The sequence below is a fragment of the Ranitomeya variabilis genome, chromosome 1, assembly GCF_051348905.1.
Source record: "Ranitomeya variabilis isolate aRanVar5 chromosome 1, aRanVar5.hap1, whole genome shotgun sequence".
Taxonomy (NCBI): Eukaryota; Metazoa; Chordata; class Amphibia; order Anura; family Dendrobatidae; genus Ranitomeya; species Ranitomeya variabilis.
In genome coordinates, this window is record NC_135232.1 from 171,274,950 (window position 1) to 171,286,223 (window position 11,274).

At 45.1% G+C, this 11,274-nt stretch overlaps 1 long non-coding RNA gene across 1 annotated transcript; it reads left to right on the plus strand.

Moving 5' to 3' along the window:
- Window positions 1-9,738: 9,738 nt before the first annotated feature.
- LOC143793812 (uncharacterized) lies at window positions 9,739-10,750 on the plus strand. The gene is made up of 3 exons (XR_013220275.1): window positions 9,739-9,875; window positions 9,981-10,131; window positions 10,214-10,750. It is a non-coding gene; the product is annotated as an uncharacterized LOC143793812 (long non-coding RNA).
- Window positions 10,751-11,274: the final 524 nt, after the last annotated feature.

Consider the following 11,274-nt stretch of genomic DNA (forward strand, 5'->3'; position numbering starts at 1 on the left):
TGTATCAAAAAGCCCATGAAAAACAGTTAGAATCTGAGTGCTGTCCAATTTTTTTCACGGATCCACTGACTTGCATTGGCAAGTTTGATATGACACTCAGATCAATATCGGACAAGTCTCTGTGCTCTTGTGCGGACCGCTCAGTCTGAGGAAAAAAATCAGATGTGATCTAGCCAGTTGCCTATCATAGGAATGAGTACTATCTGTGATTAACACGGACAGCACTTGTATGAGAAAACTGACGTCTGAATGAGCCCTTAGATGGTACCTTTGAAAATAGAATGGTGAATGTCACGATTCCTCCGCTCAGTGAGTGATTGTTTAGCTGTCCTATGGAAACTGGGTCATGCTGAGTTGTCATTGTTTTGATTGACAGCTCAGCTGTCCAATCTGGGACTAGGAGGTGCGAGACTTTCTCCTGGTGTTCTTTGTGGAGATTGCCCAAGCTAATTAGAAGAGCTGTTTGCCTCTGATGCCTGCCAGATATAGTTTGTGCATCCTGGTGAGTGTTTTGTCACATTCTGTTCTGCTGATTTCTGATCTTCTGCTGCCTGACCCTTTGGACTGTGTTCTGACTATCCCTTCATTTTGTCCTGTTGCTTTGATCTGCTATCTCCTGGTATTTTTACACTGGACTGTTACGCCTTTGTCTTTCCCCTTGGTTTTCTACGTGTTCAGTTGGTACTGACCCTGAAATGTCTGGCTTCTCTGTAACGAGGAGGCATGGGGTGGTGGTCGTGGGTGAGTCTGTTCAGCAACAGTCAGTGAACACCCCGGCCCCTTGTACATGATTAGATGGGTATGCACTGTGTATGCTGGAATTCTTGTCCCATGACGCACCATGGAGTCACAGTTCTTTCCCAACAGTAGAACTTTAATAATGATGAAAAGAGAGAAGATAACAGTTCATGTGCTGTCCCTATCCAGATACTGTCTCAACAGCTCCCGTCTGGTTCCAAGGAGCAGACAGTCCTTTATGGGGCAGTCGCACAGTCCTAGTGCCCATTCCAGCTGCCCAGTAGTCCTCTGGCAGCACTTCATCCCCTCCGGGGGTATGTTATGCTCCCATCACTGGTGTTACAGAACTGCAACACAGCTAGGATAGAAGGAGGAAAACTGACTCTGCACTGAGACTAGGCTGATACCCTACGATGGAGTGGGCGACCCATTCCTTGCAAATAGACCCACTGACGATCCTAGGTTAATCTCAGCGAAGATCTATAGATAGGGGGAAGGAGGTCCCTGAAAGATCTAAGGACTGGGTATAAAAACAGGTCACCTCCTAATAGAAAACACAGAGATGGCTGCAGAAACCAACTGAAAACAGAAACTAAAGATAGCAGAACTGGGGGTCCCAGAACTGCACAAAATCAAACGCAGAATGCTATCAAAGCACCTAGCCAGAACTCTAGCAGATTAACACTGTTGTCCAGCAAGGAATGGGAGGCAGGTTCACCTGACCTAAACCAACCCACCACCAGGGGAAAAAGACCAGCAGCCAGAAAACCACAACAAGATGGCAGATGGTCAAAAACAAAACAGATTCTAACAACTAGAGTTCATCCTGCCACGGGCAAGCCTGCCCGGGTTTTGCTGCAGAAGCAGGAAATTGTTGCTTCTTCCAGGCTGCTAACCCAGCCCCTTTTGGTTAACCTGTTCTAATCCTGAACTAATTACATACATATGTATGGCATAATACGGTACACTCGCAATAGTACAACATCAGACATACAGACACATTAATAAAACAGTGATACACATTGTTAATACATTAACTTAGAGCCAAACCATCAGGGCACCGCATGGGGCACCCATGCCCGTCATACAGGAGAGAGGGAGCAACTGACGGTCCCCACCACCTCCTTACATCTCTGTCTCACGGTCTGTCTGTGAATAATGATTAGCGTCACAGCGAGGTTTTCCTAATAAGTGACAGGAGAATAGAAAGCTTCAGCCAGGAGAAAGTATCTCTTGGTTTAACTAATTTGCTTCCTGATCTTTGCAATCTGTGTGAGAGGTGCAGGGGGCAGAAATAGGTACCTTTTTGGGATGGTTTGATTATTTTTCACAGGATACTTGAGGACTGGATTGCGCAGCTGAGGAGAGATGTGTGAGATCAAGAAGGCAAGTGGCAGGAGGAGCAGCATAAGAAGAGGAAAGTATGTGAGAGCAGACAAGCTAGTGACAGGAGGAACATCATAAGATCAGTGAAATGTGTGACTGCCACATGGTTAGTGACAGGAGGAGCAACATACAAACATCTGTGTGACAGCAGGAAAACTAGTGACAGTTTACAAAAGGAGAGACGGCAAAAGAATAAAGGTGTGTGACAACAACAGGACAGTCAGCTCACTTGGATTTCCTGAGAGTGGTCCATTTTTAGAGACCTGGATTATGACCACAGCATCCAGATGGGGGACACATGTCTTTAACCCCTTAACAACTGCCGATATGCCTCTTCACAGCGGCCGTTAAGGGGCCTTATTCCTCAGTGCTGTTTTTGAACGGTGCTGAGAAATAAGAAAATAGCACCCCCCAGAGTTGGAGGTAGCTGAGACATTGGAGACCACAATCAGGGCTGTTTTTTTACAGTCCCCAATCATGTGATCACTGTTATTTCACAAATAACGGCGAGTATGTAAAGAAAATAAAATCCAGCTTCAAAACCATTTCTCTATCCTCTGACATAATCTCATATGTCAGAGGAGAGTAGAGAAATAGTGTCCCCAAGCTCCCCAGATACCTTGGTATCAATGTTGTTAATTCTCGGGCCCCCTACTCTTCTTCCCAAAGCAGAATGATGGGCACCCAGTAACATCAGTAACCAAGTTCATTGATTCCTGATGCTTTGATCACTGTGATAGATCCTATCACAGCGTTCAAAATCCAAAATGTGTAGAATACAGGACAGCACTTGGGCTGTGTCTATCTCTTCTCCCTCATAGCTGTTCTGAGACCCAAGAGAGATACACTTTGTCCAAGTGCTGTTCTGTCTGTGAAAGTGAAAAATCAGTTCAAGTTCAATAAATCTTTCTCTGCGATTAGCTAATCTCTTAATCTGCCCCCTGATCTCCCCCCTCCCTGTGTCGTCCCTAATTACATGTTTTTCTTTTTTATGTGATTCATTTTATTGTGTGCTATTCTGCTATTCTTATTTCTTTCATTTTGCTAAAGTCTGGTTGCTTGTCTGTTGTTAGCTAGTTTTACGTTAATTTTTTTTCAAAAGTAGCTCCCCTCCTTCCCAGAGCCATAACTTTTTATTTTTCCGTCAATATGGCCATGTGCACATTTTTTGCGCAACGAGATGTACTTTTGAACGATACCATTGGTTTTACCATGCCGTGTAACAGAAAATGGGAAAAAAATTCCAAGTGCGATGAAATTGGAAAAAAAAGTGCAATCTCACACTTGTTTTTTGTTTGGCTTTTTTGCTAGGTTCACCAAATGCTAAAACTAACTGGCCATTATGATTCTCCAGGTCATTATGAGTTCATAGACACCAAACATGTATAGGTTCTCTTTTATCTAAGTGGTAAAAAAAATTCCACAGTTTGCTAAAAAAAAATTAAAAAAATTGTGCCATTTTCCAATACCCGTAGCGTCTCCAATTTTCGTGATCTGGGGTTGGGTGAGGGCTTATTTTTTGCATGCCGAGCTGGCTTTTAATGATACCATTTTGGTGCAGATACATTCTTTTGATCGCCCGTTATTGCATTTTAATGCAATTTCGCGGCAACCAAAAAAACCATAATTTTGGCGTTTTGATATTTTTTCTCGCTACGCCATTTAGCAATCAGGTTAATCCTTTGATTTAATTGATAGATCAGGTGATTCTGAACACGGCAATACCAAATATGTGTAGATTTGTTTTTTTTATTATTGTTTTATTTTGATTGGGGCGAAAGGGGGGTGATTTGAACTTTTATATATTTTTTATTTTTTTTATATTTTTAACACTTTTCTTTTTTAATTTTGGCATGCTTCAATAGCCTGCATAGGAGGGTAGAAGCAAGCACTACACGATCGGCTCTGCTACATAGAGGTGAAGCACAGATCACCTCTATGTAGCAGAAATGCAGGTGTGCTTTGAACGCCGACCACAGGGTAGCGCTCAAAGCAATCGGCCATCAACAACCATAGAGGTCTCAAGGAGACCTCTGGTTCTTATGGCAATGCACCGATGACCCCCAATCATGTGACGGGGGTCAGCGGTGCGAGCACGGGGAGCGCTAGTTAAATGCCGCTGTCAGCGTTTGACGGCGGCATTTAACTAGTTAATGGGCGTGGGCGGATCGCGATTCCGCTGGCACTCATTGCGCGCACATGTCAGCTGTACAAAATAGCTGACATGTCGTGGCTTTGAGGTGGGCTCACCGCCGGAGCCCACCTCAAAGCAGGGGATCTGCCAGCTGACGTACTATTCCGTCAGCTGGCAGAAAGGGGTTAAGCAGACATAGAATAGTAAAATGGCCCATATAATGCTCACAGCCGAGCAGGCGTACTCCATGCTTTGTTCCAGCAGTTCCGAGAGTAAGACAGAATCTGCTTCTGAAGCGGAAATTTCTTTAACCAGTAGTGGAGTATTATGGTGGTGGAGTCAGTCATCACTGCTAAAATGTCAGAAGTGGGACCAAGTTCCACAGTCACCCCTCCATTGTGGTGTAAGGATGTGACAGGGGCTGTCATGTGCCTCTCCCACTCTATACTTGTATAAAATGTGTGCTGATTTGTGACTGTGATAGAGTGCAGGGTAGAGTATGTCACCACGGACAGACAGACCAACTGTTGAGGTGAATTTATTAACAGGAGTAATATTCTCCTCGCGGGGAGTAAACAGGGGGTTAATAGAGATAAAGCAAATAGTAAACAGTTAAGCAGAATCGAAACAGTTAACGAATGTTCTTGTAACTTATCAGTCCAGGGCGGTCCTGACTGGAGGGTCCTTATTCCAACGTGGGTACCGTCACCAGCAGCGCTTGAGATCCTGTAGTCTCTCCTGGGAACTGGAGACTCCGGGTTAAGTCTTTGCAGTCTTTCCTCCCAGTGCAGCTGGAAGCAGGAAGTAACACAGCCACTCTGCTGTGAGTCTCTGTATGGCTACTTTCACACATCAGGTTTTCATTGTCAAGCTAAATCCGGCTAATTTTCAAAAAACCGGATGAGGCGAATGTTGCCGCCGGATCAGGTTTTTTTCCCATAGACTTGTATTAGTGCCGGATTGCACCGGATGACATTGCGTTTCGTCCGGTTTTCGCCGGATCCGGCAAATCTGCCGCTTCCGGTTTCTTGAAAAAACGTCCATTGCAATGGCTGTTTGCTAGAATGGAAGCCTATGGGAGCCGGAAGGTGCCGGATCTGGAAAAATGCGGATCCGGTGGCCTGATCCGGTTTTTTAAACTGAGCATGCTCCAAATTTTTTTTTTATCCAATAATCTAGATAGGCTAGCCGGATCCGTCAAAAAAACGGATCCGTCGCATCAGTTTTTCACAATCTGCGCCAGATCCAGTTTTTCCAACATTCGCCGGATTTAGCCTGACACTGAAAACCTGATGTGTGAAAGTAGCCTATATCAGGCTGGCAGTCTCTCTCTGCAGCAGCAATGCTACACACACACTGAGCAGTTTACTTTGTCACACTCAGGGGTCCTGGCTTGTCAGTGCGGTCACCCGGGCTGCACGCTCAGGTCACTGTAAGGGGATACGTCTTCTCTGATTACGGAGGCTTCCAAGTCCACACTCTCACATCCAGCCTCCACTACGGCTGGTATCTCAGCCTCAATGCCCTCACGGGGAGCACTCTCTTTTGGGGAGCGCGGCGCTGCAGCCTGCTCTCTCTCTCTGGCTCGCTGTCCCCTCTGTCTCGCGCGCTCTGCTCTTTTCTGACCACACCCCTCTCTCTTCCTCTCTGCCCCCGGCAGTCACATGGTCCCTTCTGTCCAGGGCAGAAAGTCTTCCCCCAATAACCCAGCTGTCTGACTAAGTGGTTCCAGGTAAGGAGCAGGGAAAGCAACCTTACAACTGTTATGTTAATAATATGCGATGCTGCGTAGAATTCTATGATGACTAATGCATTCGGTTAATCTGATATATAGAGATTAATGTTATTTATGTTGTGGAAAGTGGTGTATTATAGTTGTAACGTTAAGAAAGTGCTGGAGATTTATTCAGAAGAAGACAAAACAGGCCAGATGGCCACACAGTATGGAAAGACACAGTACGTTTGGGAAAAGCAGAATGTGGTCGGCCACCACTTGGTACAAAAATGGTATCCCTTACAGAATTCGGGGCCTCTGGCTTGAATCAGGTTTGGACACGGGAACCTTTTTCATCTCCCAGCGAAGGGAGCTGGAGGGGGGAACCAGTACAGGAAAGAGGGCAGAGGAATATTGGAACCTTAGAGCCAGGACGAGCATCTCAGAGGCTAGAGGAGCCAGCATTGAGAGCGAAAGCTCAGGCTGAAAATATTACCATGCGCTGTACTGAAACTGTCATGGATTGTTTGTCATCATATAAAGTTGCACTGTTAAAGAGGAATACGGTGTCTGTTTCTGAGTGTGCGATATCGGCTGGAGATGAGGCTGTGGGATCAGCAGGATCTGCAAACGCAAATGTGAGTTTTGTGCAATACTCCCACACCACACAACAGACAGGACATTATTAGGGATGAGCAAATAGGTTTGGATAAGTCCTTATCCGAATAGCTATAGCGCTTTCTGAATAACTGCATTGGGAACCCGGATACCTGGAGCGCTCCCGATAATCAGCTGTTTGGCGCCCAACAAACAGGCTCTCCATGCACCTGGTGTGACTGTCACACAGCCGCGACACATGCAGCTGCAGCGCCAAACAGCTGATTATTGGGAGCTCTCCATGTATCCGGGTTCCTGATGCAGCTATTCGGTAAGCGCTATAGCTATTTGGATAAGGACTCATCCGAAGCTAGTCGCTCATTCCTAGACATTATATTTTCTTTGTGGGGTGCCAGGGTGTGGGAACACAACAGCCCCTCACCATGACTACCACCCTGGCCACCTCACAATGGTATCCTGGCAATTCAGTTTCCTCACAAATGCTCGTTTTTAACAAACCCTGAAGTAAAAGTTGATGTCATCAATTTTACCTCCTTTGAGGTTTTCCAAATTTTTCTCACCTTGAAGTCTAACAATTAATTGCTCAACAAATAAATTTATATGCCAGACAAAATATTTCCGTAAAACCTACATCCTCCCATTCATGGATCCCCACGAGTGACCCTGAAGTAAACCCATTAGGCCATGTTCACACAGTGCGTTTTTTACTGCAGAACCGCAGCGGTTTTGCCGCTGCGGTTCCGCAGCTGTTTTACATGCAGGGTACATTACAATGTACCCCTATGGAAAACAGGAACCGCTGTGCACACGGTCCTGAATTTCCCTTAAAAAGCCGCGATGAATCGGTGCGGGAAAAAAGAAGGAGCATGTCACTTCTTTTTCCTAAACCGCAGCGGTTCTGCGCCCATAGACCTCCATTGTGAGGTCAAAACCGCAGTAAAATCCGCAGATCAAAAATATATCTGCGGGTTTTACTGCGGTTTGTTGTGCAGAACCGCAGCAGCCGGAAGTGCGGGGAAGCGGCCGGAAGTTGTTCGTCGGAAGTGCGTGGGCGGAGTGTCGTTCCTGAAGACTGTCATCATGGAGGCATACCGTCGCATGGGGATCGATGTCGGGCGTCTGATTGATTTGGTATGTATGTGTGTGTGTGTGTGTGTATATATGTGTGTGTGTGTGTGTGTGTGTGTGTGTGTGTCTGTCTGTCCCCATGCGACGATAGTGCCTCCATTGTGCTAAGTCGCCGTATGGGACTACTACTCCCATCCGGTATTAGGATGGGAGAGTTGTCCCTGTGTCCGGCGACTTGGCACAATAGTAAAGTTTACACCAAACACCTACACACAATACACATACATGACACACAGTACATACAACATATAACACAGAGTATATACTCACCAACAGCACACTTGTATGCGAAGCCCTCGATCCTCCATGAAAAAATCCAAAAATAATAAACCAAATTCATACTCCCTGTCCGCAGAATCCATAAAACGAGTGTCCCACGCCGATCGGCTGCTCTCCGGCGATACACTGCCAGGAGCGAAGCTCCTAGCAGTGTATCGCGTACTGTTCGGAGTTCAATGACTCCGGCGTCTCGGTTAACGGCAGTACAGCTGCGTTGAACTTTCCCACGCAGCACTGCCGTTAAGCGAGAGTGCCGGGGTCAATGACCGCCGGTAAACTCGCTCGCGCATGCGCAGTGACACACCGACAGGAACTATGGCTCCTGTCAGTGTGTTGCTGCAGCCGTGGAGAGCAGACATATCTCTGGATGTGTCTGTTCTCCATGGAAGATCTTCGTGGGACCCTCGATGGATTTCTGCGGACAGGGCCAGGGAGTATGAATTTGTTTTTTTATTTTGCCTCTTTTTTAGGTCGAGGGTCTTCAGGACGGATTGAGCGTACAATAAAATATGGTCAAAAAGTGGGTGTCTTTATTTCATTAAACTATTTTTTTTCTAGTCTTTGTGTATTTTTTTTAACCCTTTCATTGGCTTAATAATGGATAGGCGTCTTATTGACGCCTCTCCATTATTAACCGGGCTTAATGCCACCTTACAATAGCAAGGTGGCATTAACCCTTCATTACCCCATATCCCACCGCTACAGGGAGTGGGAAGAGAGTGGCCAAGTGCCAGAATAGGCGCATCTTCCAGATGTGCCTTTTCTGGGGTGGCTGGGGGCAGATGTTTGTAGCCACGGGGGGCCAATAACCATGGACCCTCTCCTGGCTATTTATATCTGCCCTCAGTCACTGGCTTTACCATTCTGGCGGAGAAAATTGCGCGGGAGCCCACGCCATTTTTTTCCGCCATTTAACCCTTTAATAGCATTAATAATGGATAGGCGTCTTATTGACGCCTCTCCATTATTAACTGTGATTAATGCCACCTTACAATAGCAAAAATACGTGCAACTTAAATACGTGGCACGTATATACGTGGCACTGAAACACGTGATACGTGGCACTTAAATACGTGGCACTGAAATACGTGGCACTGAAACACGTGATATGTGGCACTTAAATACGTGGCACGTATATACGTGATACGTGGCCCTTATACGTGGCACGTGGCACTGAAATACGTGGCACTGAAACACGTGGCACGTGGCACTGAAATACGTGGTACGTGGCACTGAAATACGTGGCACGTGGCACTTAAATACGTGGCACGTGGCACTGAAATACGTGGCACATGGCACTGAAATACGTGGCACTGAAATACGTGGCACGTGGCACTGAAATACGTGGCACTGAAATACGTGGTACGTGGCACTGAAATACGTGGCACGTGGCACTGAAATACGTGGCACGTGGCACTGAAATACGTGGCACTTAAATACGTGGCACGTGGCACTGAAATACGTGGCACTGAAATACGTGGCATGTATATACGTGGCACTAAAATACGTGGCACTTAAATACGTGGCACGTGGCACTTAAATACGTGGCACGTGGCACTGAAATACGTGGCACATGGCACTGAAATACGTGGCACTGAAATACGTGGCACTTATACGTGATACGTGGCACTGAAATGTTCATTTATTAGTGGTTACTTTGACATATTACAAGCATTTGTGTAACATTACTTGGTTGTGCTATAGATTATGAGATGACACTATTGTATTTATTGTAGGTTCGGGATTATCCGGCCTTGTGGGACCCATCCGATGATTCCTACAAGGATAAGTACTTCAGGGAGCTAGCCTGGAAAAAAATAGTGCGCGACATGATCCCGGATTTAGACAAGTATCCTGGGACTACACAGCAGAAAATCGGTAATTTCAATTACATTTATTTAGTACACCTTGAGTATATTAAAAATATAATGTTTTAAGATCTCTAAAAAATTGTTGTTGTATTTTTGAACCTTTTTTTGGTAGATAAAGATGTGAGGCAACGTTGGCGCTCCATCAGAGACCGTTTTAATAAATTCCTGAATGATTGCTCAAAGAGTGGCTCTTCGCCAAGAAAAAATAAATTCCCCTTTAGTGAAGAGCTGCATTTTCTTGTGACCAGCAGGACATTGAGAAAGTAAGTTAAAATCCAATCTACAAGATTATTTATATATAATATGTTGTGCGAAAAATTAATGTTTTTTTTTTAAAACCAACAGGACGGAAGGAAACATGTCGGTAGCTGATTTGGAGGACAGCGACACAGATGGAGCAGGCAGTTCCTCTGGAGTGGGAGGGACCATCTCTCCCTCCACTCCCACAGCTTCTGCTGAATCAGCATCCACTTCAGCAGCTGCTGCGTCAACATCTACTTCAGCAGCTGCTGAAGCATCTGATTCCGCAGAAGCTGTGAGAGTGGAGAAGAGAGCAGTCTATCCGGTGGCAGCAGAGAAGAAAAAAAAAAAAACCAAGAAGAACCAAGATGACCAAACGGTCCAAATTGCGTCTGACACATTAGATTTATTAAAAAAAACAAGTTCCGATGACCATTGTGACTCCTTTGCCCAAACAGTAGCCAGAAAAACACGCTCCCTGCCACCGGATAGACAATCTCTTTTCATGTCTATGGTGCAGATGTCCCTCACTGCTCTGGAGGACCCTGCTCCGATTTCTCCCTATAATGAAGTTCTGATGGGGGTGTTGGGACTTTTCAGGCCCCGACACCGAACACCTGAAACAGCTACAAGACCCCAGTATTTGGCCCACAGCCAAGGAGATAGAGGCAGCTCGCAGCATCTGGGGGGAGCACCGTATCAAAATGAGGGAACAAATTACCTCTATTCTCAAGAATATACATTTCTTAATTGAACGTGGGCAAAAGTTTTCAGTTGCACAAAGTTGTGCTTTTGTTTGTAGCTCAAATTGACTGTTGTTTTTGAAAGGGGCTGTTAAATTATTTTTTTTTCAAATTGAAAAATGTTTTGTACAAATTAACAATAATTTGTGTTTTCTAAAATAAATTTTATTTCACACAAAAATTTCTCTTCTTTTTAGACAATGGGAACAAGGCCACTGTCCTGTGTTTATGGGCTATCGATTAGTGGTTTATGGGTTGATGTGTTAACAATTGTATACCTCATTCTGCTGTTAATTTCTGAAAACACCAACCATATTTTTGACATAAAAAAAACCAAAACAAATTAAACCAAAATAGATTTTTTATTTATATTACAACCAATTTTTTTAAACATTTTCGGGTAACATGAAAAAAATATTTTTT